Source organism: Tachysurus fulvidraco, chromosome 24, assembly GCF_022655615.1.
Source record: "Tachysurus fulvidraco isolate hzauxx_2018 chromosome 24, HZAU_PFXX_2.0, whole genome shotgun sequence".
Lineage (NCBI taxonomy): Eukaryota > Metazoa > Chordata > Actinopteri > Siluriformes > Bagridae > Tachysurus > Tachysurus fulvidraco.
Genome location: NC_062541.1, coordinates 12694187 through 12714822, shown reverse-complemented (window position 1 = coordinate 12714822; position 20636 = coordinate 12694187). Strand labels below are relative to the sequence as shown.

At 38.9% G+C, this 20636-nt stretch overlaps 1 protein-coding gene across 4 annotated transcripts in view; it reads left to right on the top strand.

Moving 5' to 3' along the window:
* Positions 1–20636, top strand: part of trps1 (trichorhinophalangeal syndrome I) — a 95824-nt gene that overhangs the window by 65834 nt on the left and 9354 nt on the right. The window lies entirely within an intron of this gene.

Sequence of the window (20636 nt, the reverse complement as noted above, 5' to 3'; positions counted from 1 at the left end):
GCTTACAAAATAAGTGATAAACAGGAAATAAGTTGTATCGCAGACAATCCACAACAATAAATGCAACTATTTTAAAATGCACATCATCTATTACTATAAAAAATTTAATTGTTATATTGATTATTTAACAATTCTAACAAATGAATTACATAAGTGTTATCTAAGTTATTAAATCATTATTTGAACCTATTATTAGCATTTTTTTTTTTTTGAATAATTAAGTTGAAAATTGCTAAGGAATGAAAGACTTTGGGATGTTCAGCACATCGTCTCAACACAGTTTGTTTGTTTGTTTATTTATTTATTTATTTATTTATTTTTTCATTATTTATTTATTTATTATTATTATTATTATTATTATTTTATTTTATTTTTTTTATGAAGCATCTGATACCTTTTAGATTTTGCAGTCAGATCAATTTGGTAAGTTTTCACACCAACTCCCGACTTTCTCCTGTCATTGATACAAACAACCCGGAACAGAGTAACACAGATAAGGCTGCAGTTTTCTGATTGTGTTTATGTAACTGTAGTTAAAAGATAGCTTTCCAGCTTACACACACGATAAGTATTTACATTTCACAGAACTTCAAGACTGAATCAGCTTCATACAAACTTTTTTTTTTTATTACACTGTATTCATTTCCAGCTCTATTTCAGTGGCTGCTATATTGCCCTGCAGACCATATCTCCATATCCATCCCGTTGCTAATTTCACAGGCGGTTGAGTGTCTCTCAGGCATGGTAGCACGTCACTGTGCTCTACATAGCCTTTGCTTGTTGCGCTGCAACCCCACAGCAGATTCATCTTCCAGCAAGGAAGTCCACCTCCCCTCAGGACCCTGGTGCAGATTACTTCACGCTAAATCAATTACGGCTACTATTATTCATTGTTGTGTCATTTCTCCCACTTTAGTCTCTTACGTTTCGGGGAGAAAATCACCTCCAATTTTTACTACTTGAAAAATGAACACGTTGCCTCCTGTTTATTTATATTGCACAGTTTTGGGGTTTTTTTTTTGGAGATGGGGTGGTGCAAAAACACCAAGAAAAAAAATGGACTATTGGCAAAGTGATAACATCTGTTTGGAGTCAGGAGTGAAAATGGTTTCCTTTCGTCTGGGCCAGCTAGTGTCTGATGATGTGCAGATGTGCAGTTGGGCCCCGACTGTAAAAGTTATAAGTATTGTCATAACATTGTTCGACTTCTCCAGTATTTCCTGTCTTCTCCTTAGCACGTTATTACTGATTCTGGACAGCCTCCAGCTCAGGAACGCTCTGAGAGGACAGGAGAGGAGAGGAGTGAGCGAGAGTGAAGTTTCAGACTGTTTTTTTTTTTCCCCTCTCTCTCTCTCTCTCTCTCTCTCTGAGTTTAGCTGAGCTAGTGTTCAGACTTCTTTCTTTTGATAACACACAACCTGTTGGCTAAACAGTGCTGAAGTGGTGCAGAGAAAGAGGAAGAGAGAAAAAGAGGGAGAATGGGAGTTAAGAAATGGAGGAGGAGTTAACGGACAGGTCTGTAGAAAATGATCAGGTGAAGAGAAAGATAGGAATACCATTCTCTCTCTCTCTCTCGCTGTATATGTGTCTGTGTGTGGGAACAGAGAAGCAGAGAGCGGGCGTGATCTCCAGCTGATTCAGTCAGGGCTTTTGTTCATTTCCTGTGCAAGATGCTGTCTGCAGACAAGAAGAGAAAAGGGCTTTTCTTTCTCTCTAGACTCATACTGAACTCTTTTGCTCTGTCTCCGTTCTCTCTCTCTCTCACTTTCTCTTTATCAGAACACACACACACACAGCCGACCCTCTGTTTCACTTTAATACACATCCGCCATGTTGAACACTTGTCCACATACTCAGGCACACTACATGCATATTTCACTCTTCCCGCAGAGAAAAAAAAAAAGATTCCCTCTTCCTCTTCACTCCCTTCTGGACTTCATCCACTGATAAAGAAAAGATACTCTTTCACTAACATGCATGTCTACAATCCCTGCTCGTTACACATCCCCGGCCTCCACCACCGCCTGCAGCTTTATGGACAACATACAGGAGGTTTTTTTTTTTTTTTTTTCTCCTCCTCTTGAGTCTTCCAGGTACCCAGATCAGCCTCATTCCTCAACATCTGTTCCAGATGCTCAGAGTGATGAGGCATGGTAATCCCAACGTTTCAGGTTCAAACTGTTGATCATTTCAGACATTTTTTTTTTTTTCCCACAGGCATAGTGGAGCTCTGCCTCTAAGGCTGTCAGTCAAAACCTCCTGCCAGCAAATATGATTCGTAACACTTTGAGATAGGAAGAGGATGTCAGCTTGGGCATGGCCTGGAACCAATCTCCATGAAAATCCAGACTCGAAGAAAACATGACTCTGTGTGTCAACTGCCTCAGCCGAGGAGATGATTCAATCAGTGATGAAAAGGGATTTAGTGACGGCTGAGATGACTTTTTGAGCAGATTTGTTTGTGTGCTACACATATTCAGAAGTGATTAACGGCCATAAAAAGCAACCAGGTGCATTTTAGCAGCGTTCTTATAATCGGCGTGAGGCGGAGAGTAAAAGCGCTCAGATGTTCAGACGCCAAATCTATTCGCTTGTGTTTCTATCAGATATAGTAACACACTTTTATTCACTAATGCGTGTAATTGCACCGACTACAAGTGGCTACGTAACAGTATTCGATTTAATATGTAAAAGATATGTAAAAAATCAAGAGCGTTTCTTTATTATAGAAAATATCATACAACTTATTCAATTCGATTCAACACAATTGTATTTGTATAGCCCTTTTATCAATATTATCACAAAGCAGCTTTACACCCTTACGAGCAAGACAGAGGTGAAGACACCAAGGGAAAACTCCCTGAGACGATATGAGGATAAAAACTTTGAGTTTGACTCAAAAGGGATCCATCCTCGTCTTGGTGACACCAAAGAGTGATTTTAGTAATCTTTTCACCAGCTGATTGTGTAATGTCTGGTCAAAAAGGTTCTCACCGCTTCATGGATGGAGACGAAGGCAATCGCAGTCCTTATAGCAGTTGTAGATCTCAGCCATGGTTTTAAGTGCCGTCATCCACAGCAATCTCATGTATCTCCAGGCTATTCGTGTGAGTTCATCCTCAACAGCAGCGAGTGCATTCAAAGGGATGAGACTCTAACCAGATCGGGAAAGCTGAAGAGGTTTTAGCATGTAGCAGTAGTAACTTAAACCCTTTCACTTACTTTTCACCCTAACTGTTAGTAAGCAATCTTAAATCACAGCTCATGTAGCACACCACAACTCGGAGCTGAATAAACCCTCTTTTGCAGTCAAAAAATAAAACCGTTGTTTATATAACTGCAATATTTCATACATATCGTTATCCTAGCCGCTGGGTGGAGGCAAAACCACCTCATTTGCTGGTAAATTAGCAAGAAATACTGTTTCCACAGAGGTCGGGACAATAAATTGTTTAATTTGTAAGTAAAGCAATGCACCGTTTAGATCTCAGTATATAATCTGTCAGCTTAATTTATTTATTTGTTTGTTTGTTTATTTAATAAGCACCATAACTACATTTAGCCTTGTGCATGATGAAGCTTCCTGATTAGCCACTAAAAATATTACTTTGCAGCATAGCAAGTCACTTGTGGCAGAAATACTTCAGTACTACGGTAAAATAAATAATTGATATTAAACATTGAAGCAGTTTGAAATTTCTTTTTCTTTTTTTCCTCATTGTTGTATAAGAGTAACAGAAAACTCCAGGTCATGTGACAACACAAGGGATGACGGTGACATTTTGCTAACACGCTCCCTCTTGTGTTCTGTTGCTAAAGTAACATGTAGAGATGTGCAACATGGGCAGGTGTGTAGACTGTGTCCGCTGAGTGTGTGTGTGTGTGTGTGTGTGTGTGTGTGTGTGTCTGAGAGAGAAAGACAGAGTGAATGTTTTGTTATCCCCCACCCCCACTGCAGGACACTTGTAAAATGAACATTAATATCGGTGGAGCTTATTGTGTCTGACAATGCTAAGCTCCCTTCTGGCAGTGACGCAATACCTTCTAAATAGTCTTCTAGATAACTTCCCACTTTAATCTTTCCCTCTTTTGTCTCTCGATCCTCATATACGATCTCTTTCTCACATGATGAATGTATTTGCAGGGGATAAAATAATGAAATTGGCACTTAGCCAACAATACTCCTCATCCAAACCACTCCCAGATCTTCTCTTAAGCCTCCTCTAACTCTATCTCGCTATAATTTGAAGTATCAGGTTACTTTTGTGCCTTAGAGTCCCTTGTTGTGCTGCGTATTACTCTCCTGGCTCTCGAAGAACATGCCACTGTTACAGGCTTCTTTTTTTTTTCTCCTTTCGCTGTATAAAATAGGCGCATCATTGACGCTTCCGTGCTAATAACCTCCTTGCCAGTCACAAAGTAAACTAAACAGACCGTGGTGAGATCTTTCATGATGAACGTCTTCGCAGCATCGTGACTGTGTACCAGAAATAAGATTAAATACAACAGCCCTTAGCTAACACAGCTTTCGGGTTGGGTTGTTTTTATTTTTATTTTTTAATCATCTAATCACACATTTCTGCTTCCTGGTTTGGCCAAGCATTTCACATAAATAGATTCAGAGGTGCGTTTTTTTTTAAACGAACGTTCAGGCATCGTATTAGCAAATTCCACGTCGTCTCAGTGGGTGGTTACAGCTGCCTGATTAAAGTGTAAAGAGAAAAGGAGGCTATTAGAGCGGCTTAACATTTTTAATTTGGCTCCCAGAGTAATAACCTTAATGAGGAGTGTTATAACTAGCATTTCAGTGTACAGCTATGGATTAGCCATCATCAAGGAGATGCTGGTCATATACAGTAAATGATCCTGGAGAAAGGGAAAGTTACCTGGGAAAGGGAAAAGTGCGACACTATTTGGGTTCCTCCATCGGAGAAATACAGTACGGAAGGTTTGGTGGATCTGGCTAGTAAGTTCAAGCGAAGTCGGTCCCTCTAGTGCGAGCTCTCTTTGCATATCTGCTATTTCCGAGATGCTGTTTCTTGTGATGCGTCTATATATTTACATTCATAAACTGAGCCACTAAATAAACATTGCGAAATATCACTCTGATAATAATCTACTGCCTTCCCTTCCTGTCAAGACACTTCTAGTGCCGAAAAAGGATGCAATCATATGCCATTAGTGGCATTCGCCGATTCGAGGCTGTTTACACTTGGCCGGTAATCAGATTAGTAGTATTAGTGCACATATTCCGTGTCTGTTCCAGCAAATGTATCACACAGCAATTACACGCAAGAACAGTTCACTCTGAAGTGGAAGTTTGCATTAGCACCACTTCAACTCAGTTTAACAACTCCGAGAGAAATGATTTCATACATCGTTCAGACCCGTAAAACCCAGTGCTCATCAGTGACTTAGTTCATTAGTGACAGTTCAGAATAGTTCTCAAAAAGCACATCAGTGTTTTATTACATTACAACAATTTACAAAACTCAGACAGGTAACTAAATGAGTTAAAACATAAAGCTCTGTTGAACTAAAACTGTTTGGTTTTTGTTCATTCATTCATTCGTTTGTTTGTTTGTGTGTTTATTCATCCAAGCTCTTTAGCATGGTCAGGATTGTGGTGGTCTGGAGTCTATTTCAGGAATATTGGCAGAGATCTGAGAGTCTGGATGGGTCCCCAGTCCATCACTAGGCATCACATACACAAGCGCACACACATTCACACCTAGTGGCATTTTAGAGTCAACCTGTTCACCTAGGAAGGTGTGATCATGCAAAATTCCACATAATCAGCAAATGAGGCAATGCACCGCTTTTGTACAATATAAAGTGATATAAGTCCATCTAATCAGTTGTTGGGAATTTTAAAAAGTCATATTTTCTACATCAAATGTTTTGGTATTCATATATTATAGTATTACTCATTATACAAAAAATAATATCTCTAGTATCTAGTAATGATATTGGTAAGGATTAATGAATTCTAGTAACGAAATTCAGCATTATAAATCGATTCGTTCACAGTCGATCCTCGTCGTTCTAGATTATCGGTTCGTAGATCTTTCATGCCTTTATGTATCTCAGTGCTACTGATGAAGCACGGCTGTGGCTCTTTCAACTTTAAATACGCATTCAGATTCCTTCTGCTCTCAGGCCTCTTAATGAAGTATTGAATCTTACTCACAGGAGCAATAGTGACCTTTTTCCTGCTTATTGATCCTGTTTGACATTTTGTCAGGCTTTCACTGCCAAAGGTGCTTCAGACCCCTCGGGCCCTGTGATGTCATTGAGTGCCTAAGTGACACCGTTGGCATCAACGTCCGAAAATTGACCCGTACTAGACCCGTGCACACGTCGGGTTGCTGAATCGAATCATTTACACCGAGCATGCAGAACAAACAGCTTTACAGGATGCTGGAGCAGTGCCAGATAAAAGAAGCAATATTATTAGTAGTAGTATGTGTATTGATTTCAGAGAGAGCACTCCCGTGCATTTGCAATGTCTGCTCCATTTATATATATATATATATATATATATATATATATATATATATATATATATATATATATATATATACATACACACACACATTTCAGCAGAAGGTTTCCTCCACACAAATGAGCTTTTGCTCAGAGCCTTGGACTCACAAACGATGAGGGAAGAGAACCGATGAGAGTTTTATTCATCTTTCTTGAAATTCCTCTGCTGTCTTTCAGAAGAAGCAATCTATAGTCAGGGACCTCTGTGTTTAAAGCAATTTGGAGTGTATCCTTTAGAAAGGAACAAAGAAAAAAGAAAAACATAAATAAAAAAGCTTTTGACTCAAAGTAGCTATGAAAAGTATCTCTTTTTATTTGAAGTTCTCAAACTGCAACAAGATACATGAAGAAAGGTCAGAAATTGTGTATTTTCTGAAGGTAGTGTTTAAAAGGAGATACACACACACACACACACACACACACACACACACACACACTGGCAATCACAACTCATTATAATTGTTCTCATTAATACAAGTTATTCTAACATCTATCATATGTCGTTCCCCTCCAAATGTTGCCCTGTGAGAAGTCTTACAGTTTGTAAGATATGTGCTGTATTTCCTTGTATGAACTTGCCTCGTTTTGTCTCACCTCACCTCGTCTTGCCCTCTTAGTTTGATCTGACCTTTGCTATTTTCAACCATGACTTGCATCATGCCCATGTGTTTGTTTTGGATTTCGATTGTTCACTTTACTGTTGTTCTGCTAACAAACTGAACTGCTTTGGCTTCGAGCATTGTTTCCTCTTGCATATGGATCCGCGCCGTGTCTCCCTGAGTCGTCCGTTACACTTATTATATTTATTATTGAATTCTAGGTTTGGCAAAAGCAAATAGTCCTATAAGTAAATTCAACTTGGACTTATTTTCTTCTGTCAGTGGATCTTTGGACCAAGGAGTATTGTACAGATTCAAAGCTATAAACTGTAAGGACCAGATATACAGCCATCTGAATAACCAGTACGTGGCAGTTTCAGATTTGACCTGCTTTAGGATTCGTATAATTAGGACACTGAACAAATCTTTTCTGATCCATCATGAATTCTTCTCACGTCTTTCGATCGAATCTTGTGCCGAACGCACATCAATGTTTTCTTCTTCCTGTCTGCCTAGAGCATTCAAACCTGCTTTTGTCTTCGGGCTAAATAAGACCGTTTCTCAATTTTTCTCAATTTCTGTGCGACGAGCTCCATGGACCTGGACCATGAGGGAAAATAGCCGTGCATTTTTGTCGTCATTTTTTGCAGCTGCTTTTTGCTTCCTAGCTCTGAGAGCAGACTGCAGTTACAGTTGCTCGCACAGCTCATATGAGCACACAGGGGCTCGTGACATGGGCTCGTGGCAAGCCATAGCGGTACTCTGTCTGCATAAATAAGAAATAAGAGCCCGAGGCAGAATTTATCTCCGTTGTAAGATTCACTGGCGCTCTTATTCTCTGCACTACTGAGACCACCTTGTCAAGACCTCAACATTAAAACTTGGTAACATCAGCAATTCACCTTTATCTTGAACTTAAACTTTTATGATGATCATTTATTTTTATTAGTTACAAGCTGAATGTGGTGTTTTTTTTTATTTTTTGTTTTTCATATCTAGTGTCTGCTGTCCTGACAATCATACATGAATCAATGTAGTTTTTCTGAACTGAACTCAATGCAGTGGATTTCATTTACTTCTGCGTTTATTCCCAATTGTATGATTTATTTATTTATTAAAGTATTACACTATTGGCAACTTTTAGGAAAACTAGCGAAATATAATGACGTTAAATGAATAGACAGATTGTAGACAGGTTTTGTCCACTCTTCCATTTTAAGCGCCTTTATATAATCTACTGTTCGATTCGAATCTGAAGACTGAGACTTCTGTGTTGATCTGGAAGATGGTCATCATTTTGTCTTTAAACTCTGTTCATGGCCAAGTGTGAACCAGGTGTTAGGTTCAAATCTCTATATACTGTATGCTGGAAAATTCACAATGCTATTCACAAGGTTTGATGTACAGACCACAGAACCTGTGAATTCGGCCGCAACACACGATGCCAATTCCAGATTTTCCTGCTTTAGGCTTTGTATAATTATAACACTACAGAGACCTTTTCCTCATTTTTTTTTCCTGAATTCTAAGCACATTTTGATTGAGTGTCTTCCTCTTCCTGTGTACCTGAAGCTTTCATACATGCTTCTGTCTTCGGCCCAAAAAACCCATCTCTCCTTCTCTATGTGATGAGCACACACTCTCTATAGACCTGAACTGTGAGAGAAAATAGAAAAAAAATTGTTTATTCTATTTTGTTGCAGCTTCTTGCATTATTTTTTTCCCGGTTTGTGAGCAGACTGCGGCTACAGTTTCTCACACAGCACATATGGTGACACACCAAAGCACTTCTCTGTCTGCATCCAAGATTCACTGGCTCTTTTAAGCTCTTGTCTAGTGAAGCATATGTGGATTGTTAGATGGTTATTTTGGCATTTGTTTGGCATTTGTTCTTTCTTTCTTTCTTTTTTCATTTCTTTCTTTCTTTCCTCATTTCTTTTCTTTCTTTCTTTTTCCTTCTTTTCTCATTTATTTTTATTTCCTCCTTTCTTTCTTTCTTTCTTTCTTTCTTTCTTTCTTTCTTTCTTTCTTTCTTTCTTTCTTTCTTTCTTTCCTCATTTCTTTCTTTCTTTTCTCATTTCTTTCTTTCTTTCCTCATTTTTTCTTTCTTTTTCCTTCTTTCCTCATTTATTTTTCTTTCCTCCTTTCTTTCAGTTTTTGTTTCTTTCTTTCTTTTTTCTTTCTTTCCTCATTTCTTTCTTTCTTTCTTTCTTTCTTTTCTCTTTTCTTTCTTTCTTTCCTCATTTCTTTCTTTCTTTTTCCTTCTTTCCTCATTTATTTTTCTTTCCTCCTTTCTTTCTTACTTTCTTTCTTTCCTCATTTCTCTTTCTTTCTTTCTTTCTTTCTTTCTTTCCTCGTTTCTTTCTTTCTTTCTTTTCTCATTTCTTTTTTTCTTTTTCCTTCTTTCCCTATTTTTCTTTCCTCCTCCTTTCTTTCTTTCTTTCTTTCTTTCTTTCCTCATTTCTTTCTTTCTTTCTTCTTCTTTCTTTCCTCATTTCTCTTTCTTTCTTTCTTTCTTTCTTTCTTTCTTTCTTTCTTTCTTTCATCCTTTCTTTCTTTCTTTCTTTCTTTCTTTCCTCTTTTATATCTTTCTTTCTTTCCTTTTCTTTCTTTCTTTTACTATTTAGTATAATAATTGGTTAAAAAAAACATGGACCACTTTATATCTAGTTTCTTACTTTAGTGGCCCGATATCCATCATTTTTTTTCACCAACACCAATTATTGGAAAGGGAAATGCAAGTCACCAGACTGTACCTTAAACCTCACTTTCCTCTTTACTAGCTGCCCCTTCAGCTGAGGTTTACAGGAGCAGGCTTAACAAAACGACCTATGCTACCATATCTACAGGGCTATAGGTGTAATTACCATCACCCTGTTCCTGTGCTAGCCAGTGTCAGGGGTCAGAAAAGACAAAGTGATTTGGGGTAGAATGGTATGGGAGGTAAAAAAAAACAGTGAAAATGTTGCTCTGCCTTTAAAGGGGTCAAGACTGAAACTGTGCTAAGCATGATGGAGAATGGATGTGTGAATCGTTAGAACCTGGAGTTAGTGAAAATTGGAAACAGGCTAGTCATTCAATTTGCTGGAGGGCAGAAGGTGGACCTGCAGTTCAGATGGAAATAGCAATGAGCTTTAGCACTGTTTGGACACATTAATGCACAGTATGTTTGCTGCTGCCAACTAGCATACATACTACGTTTCTTATGGATGTGTAAGCAAAGCGAAGCGGTTAAATGAACCGGATAGTGCATTGGCTGCTTTATTTTATTTGTCCATCCGATGCATTTGGAATGTGGCAAAACGATGACTAAGTTGAGTCCAGTGTTTACCTGTCCAGTGTTGCATCAGGATTATATTTGCTGACTGGTGGGTGTTTAAAGGTGGCATGGACCTCCATTCTCCTCTTACTTCTATGTGCTTTGCGTCATCCAGCAGTCTTTATTACAACATGATGGTTTTCCATGAAGCCTTTACTTTCCTGTGTGCTGAGATTCTCTAATGAAGTTGGCAGCCAGGACACAAACTTCTTCCAAGCCAGAACTATTCAGACTTTCACCTTCTAAATGAAGTCAGTGCACTTTATTAAAACTTATTAGGTTCATCACTCTACAGACTGATTGAGGTGTTTGCCCTCTTTGACAGAGATGTACCTTCCACTTTTCCATATTCCAGTGATTCAAGCCAGGAGTTAATACAGTAAAGTGCCTTCATTACTCCTCTTGCTGAAACCTCCCATAATTATCGGAATGAAGCAAAGCTCATGTTGATCAAGCCCTTGACTTCCTTAGTCATTAACGTGGAGGGTTTATTTGTCCAAGGTTGTTGGACAGTTAGGAAGTAAGCACCGGGTCTGATTGCTGGGCAGTTATATATACAGTAGAGCTATGCATAGACCATTATAACATCTTAGATTTCCTGAGTTTCTAATATGTTGCATCACTCATACTGTGCATTTTGTCAACCTGCATTGGGTGGATGGTGTCTAATACACACACACACTCACACAATTAAAGGGAATAGCCTCTTCGTAACATATGATATAACAAGACAAAACATGATGTAAATTGTCATCATCCTGCAAGTTAAACTTACAGGCTGCTCATTATCAACCTCTTTCTGTCAGCTTTGAGTCCATAGACAGATCTAGAAGGCGTTAGACACAAAAAACAAATTATATATATATGTGCACTTATTAGAGTATTACAGATGATGACTTGTGGAGTGTTTCATGGAGTTGTGCATCATTATGTACAGAACAGCTCTGTTCAGTTTTTTAGGTGTTAAAGTTTAATGCTGTATGTAGCGAGCATGTAGTCCATGCTTGGCTACAATGAGCATTTTGATGGTGGCTTGTCAGGGCAAATTAACCCCTGCAGCACCTTTATAGCACAGGGATCCGCACATCCAGCACTACACTTCTGAACCGCTTGCTCAGAAGGTTTAATGGCATCTGAGCGCTGCTGCTTGGTTATCTGAGCCTTGGGCTCTGAGCTCCATGGAGGCATTATTAGTGGCAGCCGTTCATTTTCCATCTCTTTCTTTGCACCAACAAGGATTAAGTGATTGTGGTCATCTCTTTAGACATGTAGAGGCCATCTCTCTAGGCTGCTGGAATCACCAGTAGGAGTTGGAGCTTAAAAAGAGGAATGTGACGAGGCAGAATGTCTCTTTTTTTTTTCTTCTCTGTTGACAGTCAAACCACAAAGAAGCAGAGTAGAGTTAAAAAAAATAGGTGGAAAGTGTGCGATGTTTTAACATTTTCTACTTTATCGTTTTTTTGTTTCTTTTTTTTTCTCTGTTTAAGTAGAATTATCAGTGGATTTTAATAAAAGAACTGAATTACTGAATATAAGAGGAACAAAGTGTGGGTTATAAATATTTCGTCCTACAAATTGAGATAAATTGCACAGGGACTTATTTGTTTAAGAATAAGATTTCATTACCTACAGTCAGATTTTTTGATGGTTAATTAGTTTAATCAGGAGATTGGAACGGCCACTGGATAGCTGGATGGGGAATAAAAAAGTGGTCCCGCTGTACCCTCGGGTTCCTGTTCCTGGCTGACAGGAGAGGAACACAATGTTGACTCTGATGCTGTTCTGCTCTCCACAGATGTAAGGAGTGGTCACTAGAGTTATCGTAGACTTCCAATAAGCTCGAACCGTTCCTTAAACCAAACTTTTTTGGATTTTTTTTGGATTCTGTATAAACTCTAGAGAAGAAGCAGCAGCCTTTATTTTGTCACATGAAATTCTTTGCATATACCAGCATAGAAGGTTGGGATCAGAGCACAGGGTCAGGCATGATTCAGCATTGCACAAGGACCCAACAGTGGCAGCTTGGCAGTTCTGGGACTTGAACCCCCGACCTTCTGAAAAGAAATTCAGGGCCTGAACTGTTGGGTAGGCTGTAGAAATTACAAGTGATCATGAAATTTTCTCAAATACTCAGTCCATTTGATACCAGTAACTGTCACCGGTAACACCGGTAACAGTCACAGAGATTATTTTTTTATTCCTGCCAAAAGATGTGAATGAACCATAACGGAACCTCTTCACTTGTATCTTTATGATTGTATGCATTGCATCGCTGCCACATGATTCCCTGATTGAGGAATTCAGGTGTTCCTTATATTGTGGTCGGTTAGTGTACGCATTTTATGTGTGTATTATGTGAGTAGGAAACTCAAATGTGCCTTCTCAGCTTGATCAATCAGAATGCACAGTGTGTTTGGATGCATTTGTTCCAGCACTTGTAGCGCAACATCTGATCTCACTAATTAGGTTTGCCTCTTTGTTAAGTTGTTGTTGAGCTCATTAGTGGAGTCAGACTTTGTGGTGCAGGGGAACTGGAGCAAAACCTGTAGCACATCATCACACAATGATGGTTCAGCAGAGTTCCAGTGCTCTCAAGTAACTAAACTCTACTTTATAGCTCATTTAAACTGTAGAACCTACATGCTGATATGATATTATTTGTTACACAAAGCTGCATATAATCTGTGTCTGTGTGGGCATTTAAAGGGAGTTGTCTGTCATAACCCTTTTTACACTGCTGTTCCATTCCTCTAGCAGAACGGAAATCGACTTATAGGACATTTTCGATCAGTATAAATCAGTAAGAATTATTTTATGGCCGAAAGTCTGATATAAAATGAGTCGTGACCCTGTTGGCTTGCAGTGTAAGAGAGCTTTGAGCTCTGTTGGGATAACTTTACACAGAATACCTTCAGATTTGAGATGTTTATGAACAAGCTCTCTGGAGCATCTCAGTGAGCAGAAATGGGTTTGATATCACCATTTACTTTGTAGATAAAAACATTTGTGTGAAAATATATGAATAGATTTTGGGTTTTTTGGGAACCTTTCTCTGAATATATTGCCCAAAGTATAACTATGTAGTAAAAACAGAAATACTTCGGAACCATTTACCACCACTGTAAGAGTTTTCATCAGTAAACGATAGCATTGTAGATTTCATCACCTCTACTTTTGAGACCTGTTTGATTGTTCAATGTTTAGTTCCCTAGCCATGTGCTTGTGGGCTCTGATCTCTACACTTAAAAAAAAAGTTGTGTGTTTGTATTATTTTTGTGCCTGTTGCCTACTCACAGGCCATGGTGTGGACTTTTGTGGCATCACTGCAAGAGGAAGCTGTGTTCCTCGGGTCATTACTCTGAAATATCCCGTGCAGAGTTGAACCTTTTCTGCTTACAGCAGAGAGCACAATGTTTTTCTTTGTAAGGCTTTTTTTTTCTTTCTTTTTTCCATGAAAGACCACCTGAGAAGTTAATCTGAGGTCATTCCATATTAAATCCATTTTGTATTAAAACTGTTTACCAAAATAAAATAAAGTAAATGTGAAAATCAGAATAATCATTGTTATTTTTAAAAATAGACGTTTTTATTCATCGTTTATTTGCTGAGATATTTGTTCCCATACAGTATTTGCAGTGGTTACGATATCCACAGAGTCCTGTGCCTACTTCAGCATTGTGTGGCTTATAGTAAAGTTTTGTGTTGAATACAATGTTAATGCTTGTAGGATCTGCAGTTATGTTACTGTAATGCTGGGTACTGTACACTAATGTTACTCTGGTACACACACACGCACACACACACACACACACACACACAGTTTCATTGATATTTGTGTGCAGTGTCCTTTGTGTTTTTCCCTTCAGGGCATTGTCCTCTTTTCCACACTGTATTACAACATTGGCTATTAAAGCAAAGTGGGCCAGAATTCACCTCATGGCAGTTCACAGGCTGTAGATACATATATTATTTAGAAGTTTCTAGCAAAATGATATCTTTTTTAAGAAGCCATAAATCTCAACATAAAGGCGTTAATATTGGATGTCATTATGCACATTTTCACTCATCCTGAGAACCATATCACAGTCCTGTAGTGTTTAAGCAACACACAACCAATACACGTAACAAACATATTATTTCATTCATTCATTCATTTATTCATTCATGTGGGAATGAACACACATACACACACACACACACACATAAACACACACTTTCTCATCTATAGACATTTTTGATTAGCCAGTACACCAGTGCTTTTTGGGAGGTAAATCAGAGATCCCTGGAGGAAACCTACTGTAACTAAAGCTCATGATCAAACCAAGGAACCAGGGAGCTGTGAGTCTTCATGAAGCTTGTTTTGAGCACAGGGGCATTGTCGTGCTGGAACAGGATTCAGTTTCTTATTTCCAGTGTAGGGATATTGTAATCCTACAGCATTAAAAGACATTGTATATAATCGTGTGCTTCTATCTTTCTGCTAACAATTTGGGAAAGAAGCACGAAATTAGTTGTCCACAAACCTTTGGCTACTATAATATACCCGCTGAATAACCATGCTGACCAATATTTACGTATATCAGTCAATCAATTTCGAAATCCATTACAATTTTATAATAGGGATTTAGATTGATAGTAGGAGTAAGTTGAGGGAGTTGAAAATCAACACAATCAATGTGTAATGTTGCGCTCTCGGTCACCGGGCATCTCAGGCCTTCACTGTGTGCCGTATGACACATGGACTGATCTTTATAGACAGTTTCTGCAGCCATTGTCTCAAGTCGCCTACTGCCACAGACATTCAGACATTCCCAGAGTGATGGTTAGCGAGGCATCTGATCACTCGTTTGCCAAGCGGTTGTTGTGTAACCCGACAGGATGTGTCCTTGAGGCCACTAAATGTAAGATGATACTATATATCACAGGACACCTAGATAGGGGACACTGAAGTCATTGATACTGTCAGAAGTCATAATGCCTTGGGATGGATAAGGAGAGACTGGAGCATTGTCAGCGCACTGTAATGGATTTTTCCAGAATACACAAAGCCTTTCTGTAATATTGGCAGACACCTTAGCTTTTTAATAAACAGGAATAGATAGGAATAGAAACTATTTTACAGCTCCTAAAGGGCTCGGCTAACACAATTGATACGATCTGTTATTATTATTATTATTATTATAAAAAAGACTTTTCTTATCTTTTTCTTTTAAATTTACTTTTTTTTGTGGTTATTTTACCTTTTTATGTTTGTGTACTATAAAGCCCCCTGAGCATCAAAGCTATCAGATGGATCTTTGTCTCGAGTGAACAGAAACTTATCTAAATCTCTGATTTCACTGATATGCTTTGGAGAAAGTGTGAGAAAGGTGAAGGATGGCCTTGGAAAAGAGCATTCTCTTCTCTGGGCTTTGCCAGTTAAGGTGATTGAACTGTGGCTGAGAGAGCAGGCCAGCTGTGGAAGGTCAAAGTAAAACATCTGTCCGTTTCTTTTCTTGACTTTTGTTCCCTTGAGCATGTCGGTTAGTGAAGCTCATTAACAGCGTTCACCTTAGGATGTGCGCCGCTGTAAGTGTTTATACAAGTACTCTGACAAAGCTCCTGAAGATTGTCCCTGTTTTCTGTTCTTTGTAATAATGTGAGCTCATCACACCCTGAAATGTGTCAGAAGTTAATTCATATATTCACCGCTTTTTACCCGGAGATGTGACTTCCCACGTTTTTGTATTAAGATACACTAAATCTTTGCCATATAAATCAAAATAATATATTAAACTCCAGAGTCGAGAGCGCGGTTTTAGCAGTAGACATCAGATTTGTGTAAACGAGGATAAGCTTCTTGCGAAGCAGGACTTGATGGTTCGATATGTCTAAAATTGTAACCAGATGTTAGCCGTCAGCCTCGAGACGAAGTTGCTCGCTCCACAAACTGTTGATGCAGAATTCCCAAAATTGAGATTGTCGGTAGGGGTTTGACTAATTTCCCTGTAGCTGATTAAATAATTGTTTATTTAATGTAAGAGGGTCTGTGGATTGCCTAAGAAAATTAAAAATTTCATTCAATTCCAGTGGCTTTGTGTAGAAAACATTCCTTTTAAGCTCTTTATCCTCCGACTGGATGTTGAAATGATTGTAACGATAGATTCTCAATTGGTCTTTCTTGATTAGCATCAGCCCAGAGGTTTTCTTGCAGTGATGGATCCTCTCACATTGTTAGCTTTTTGCTTGGGCATGAATTCAGACATGTAATCATACAGGTGACCATGTGAAAAGCCTACTGTATCAGCGTCAGTATGAAATCAGTTGTGGAAAAATACATCACTCACATCTGCAGTGTCAATTTAGAAACTGTACACCTACAGTGTGTGTGTGTGTATATGTGTGTGTGTGTGTATGTATATGTGTGTGTGTATATATATATATATATATATATATATATATATATATATATATATATATATATATATATATATATATATATATATATATATCTACATATATATGTGTGTGTGTGTGTGTGTGTGTGTGTGTGTGTGTGTGTGTGTGTGTGTGTATCAGTGCTACTCTAATAGCACTCAATCTTGTTGAATTGTTGAGTGTTGAATTGATTTGATTGATTTGATGGCAGCTGCCCACCTCTTTCACCTGGGAGCAGTAGAGGAATTTAGTCGAACATGAGAACATGTTCATTAAATAAATACATCTAATTACGTCCAGGCTCTAATTACGTCTGGTCCTTTTTATGAGGGATAAAAATCAGCCTGGCTCCCCAGAGCACTCGAAGCAAGGCATTAATAATCAATCATGTCCAAACAGAAAGCACCGGGCTACACCCACAGAAAACACCCATGAGCAGCAAGGCTATTCATCACAGCCTGCACTGCAGACGCAGGGAGCCATTTTGCTATTTGCCTGGATTAATGCTTCCTCGATCACCCACTCTAGAGCACCATCTCAATCCGAGTGCTGCTCGCTGCATGTAAGAACGTTACCCCTGAAAATCTGCTATGTTGCCCGTATTTATCCCAAACACATTATGAATGTTTTCAAGCTTGGCAGCACCAGGATGCTTTATGAAAGGGACAATGAGTAGTGAAGCACAAGCCAAGGTTTCTTGTTGTTACAGTAAGCCATGTGTTTATGGATGGCGGGAGTCACAGCAGCGGCAGGAGGGGGTAGCGTGTAGGATAATGCACGGCACCGGGGGAAGCCCATGATGGATCCCACCCAGCAAGAGCAACGTGAGGAGCAGATGCAGCACTGGACACAAGTAGAGCAGGGAGGGAACAGGGCCTTAGAGCTTGGCAGACCCACACTCTCTCTGTGCATAAAAAAAGACAATACATTACCCCGCAGAGCGAGTGACGTGGCAGGCGAGAAAAATGGCCAGGCACTTAGGGGAAAACGAGACGATCAAGACTTTTTCTCCTTTCTCCTTGCCTTCAGAGCAGCTGCAGCCATGCAGGAGATTCTACTTTTTTTTATTATTATTTTATTTTAACTTGTCATATTCTATGAGATCAAATGGGTAGGGATTGAAACCTTGCAAAGCCTGGTACATGTTAGTTTTTACAGTTGACAGAGCACTCTAGATGATAATTGAATTGGAAGTTTGGAATTATAAGTCATTTGACAGAAGACGGCTATTTCTTTTTTTTTCAGCTGTAAGCGAGACTTGAAATTGGTGGTTTGATCCGTGTACATACAATACCTTGCAATTCTTATTTCTCTTACACACACACACACACACACACACACACACACACAGTGTATAAAGTGGGTAGATAGTTGACTGTCAGCCAAATGTACATTTAAAAAATTCTATATATTGACATTTAGCAAGAGTTATATCAGTGCCTGCTTTTATTTGCTCTTTCTTTCTCATAATTCCCACCAAGCTCAATATTATCTGAAAAATGTTATAAAAATAAAAATAAATGTTAAAAAAATAAAAATAAATGTTAAAACCATGTGTAAATTAGCAGCATGCATGTTGATGATTGGAGCTGGGAAGACATTGTTGCCAGGTGCACAGTTTTCCCCCAGAACTGGAAACATGTATCAGATATCCCTCATGTCTGTTCATTTAATTCTACACTATTTTTGTACAGCATGTTCTGTACATCATTATCGCTTCATTAAGACCACTTAATAATCAAACACAGCACGTTAGCTGCATTAATGCCCTCAACACTGTTTGTTCAGTCACAAGAGTCTTTATTTAAGAAGATATTCAGTTAACACATTATCTGTGTTACGGAACTTGCAGTTCCTTGTCCCAAATTCTTTCAGCACTTCACAAGCCTCACTTTTAATCTAGCGAGCGATGAATCATGTTGTGCATTTTTTTGCCCCGGTATACGTGCATCTAACGCTGAGTCTGGGTTTGCGCATGGGTTTGCGCTGGGCATGTGGGTTTGTGTTCGATTTGGTTTGCCAGATTGATCAGCAGCTAAACGTTACCTGTTTTTGGGATCTTTGACAAATGAACAGCAAAAATAGTGAGACAAATAGGAGAGGTGCGGTGTTCTGAGCCTGAACACATTAGGCACGTTCTCAGCAGCTGTGCTAATACTGTGAGGAGAGACTGGGCAGAGGCAACACGTGTGAGTGATTTGGCTCAGCAACCCAGAGGGCCAGAGACAGAACTCCACTGAGCTGATGACGGACACTCTGTTTGGCTTGTAACGCTAGAACAGGATAGGAAAGAATAAATCAATCAATCATGGCACGCCTGTCAGACCTAGCATGTGGCCCTCTAAAAACCCCACTGAGATGGGAAAATATATATGTTCTCGCTTTAAGGTTACAAGAGAACATTGGATTGGGCGTAAATTACCCGTAATTTGATTTTTAACAAACCCGCTAGCCAGGTTTTTTTGCGGATTTGACAGTATGCAGTGGACGTTTCATGCGCAGGTGCGTGCTGTAAAAATACATAATCAAGTAATTGCTGTAAAAATAGTTTTGAGTAAAATTATTTTTACATTATGAGAAGTGCAAGAAAAAGGTTTAGATTTGTTTCTCGCACTTTATATTCAGCATGAAGTGTGTAGCGACTTCGAAAAAAAACTGCTGACAACTTGGTAATCCTGAGAACGTGTGTTTGTTTTATCTACTGAAATAAGGCCCTATGGACCAGATACGGGTTTTAAAATAGCCTCTGGCGTGAAACATGAACAGCCAGTCTTGGATGAAAAGCAATATTGTCGCAGTGGCTTTGCATTTGTTGATAGCTCACGAGCAAAAAAAAAAAAATCTATTAAATTATCGCTGTCATTTGGCGGCTTTATGGCCACACAGGCTACCATCCTTCATTCACTCTCATTTCTTTTCACTTTGCATGTATCTGTGATTAATGGCGGATGTCAACCCTTAGAGTGAGCAGGTATCAGCGAATGCAAGATCATAATTAGTTTAGCTGACGCGGGGCCCTCTGATAACGCTTGCATCTGGATGGAAAAATTGCCCTGTAGGGAACTGGCTGCTCCCCAAAACTTTTTTACTGATACATTTTGAAACACCCGATGAATCAAGTGCCCTTTGCCTGCCAAGAAAGCTCTCCAGCCTCTGTGCCAAAATTATGTCTGCAGAAAGCTTTCCATTCGAAATGTATTTGAGAACAATTAGGAGCATTGTATTTTTCTGGCAAAGGGAATATCATCCCTGCACAAGCCTTCTGAAGGTGAATAAATCACCCACATTCTATAAGAGCAAATGAGTTTTACAGGGCCATAAGCTGGATAATTCTCTCTTGATGTCCTGGCTGACTCACAAGCCGTTCACTCGATTCACGTAGAAAGTGTGGTATAGATAAAAACAGGAGTAATCAAATGAGTGCTGAAGAAATCTTTTTATGATAAAATTCTTTTCAACCAAAACAGATTGGTCCACACGGGTGGTAGATCTACTTTTAAAATGGGTCCAGAGTTTGAAATTTTATTCGTTATTTATTAATCGTAAATGTTATTCAGAATCGGTTTTTCAAGCTGAGCTGGCACTGATGAACTGAGTGTTTTGGGTTCAGATGTACACCAGTCTAAAGCTGATTGTGTCAGGAGGTGGCTGGGGGGAAGTCAGTGTTGTCACCACTCACACACTGATTTAAAAAAAAAAAAAAAAAGTCCAGAAATCATTTTGAGATTAAGGATCACTTTTATCCATCACACTAT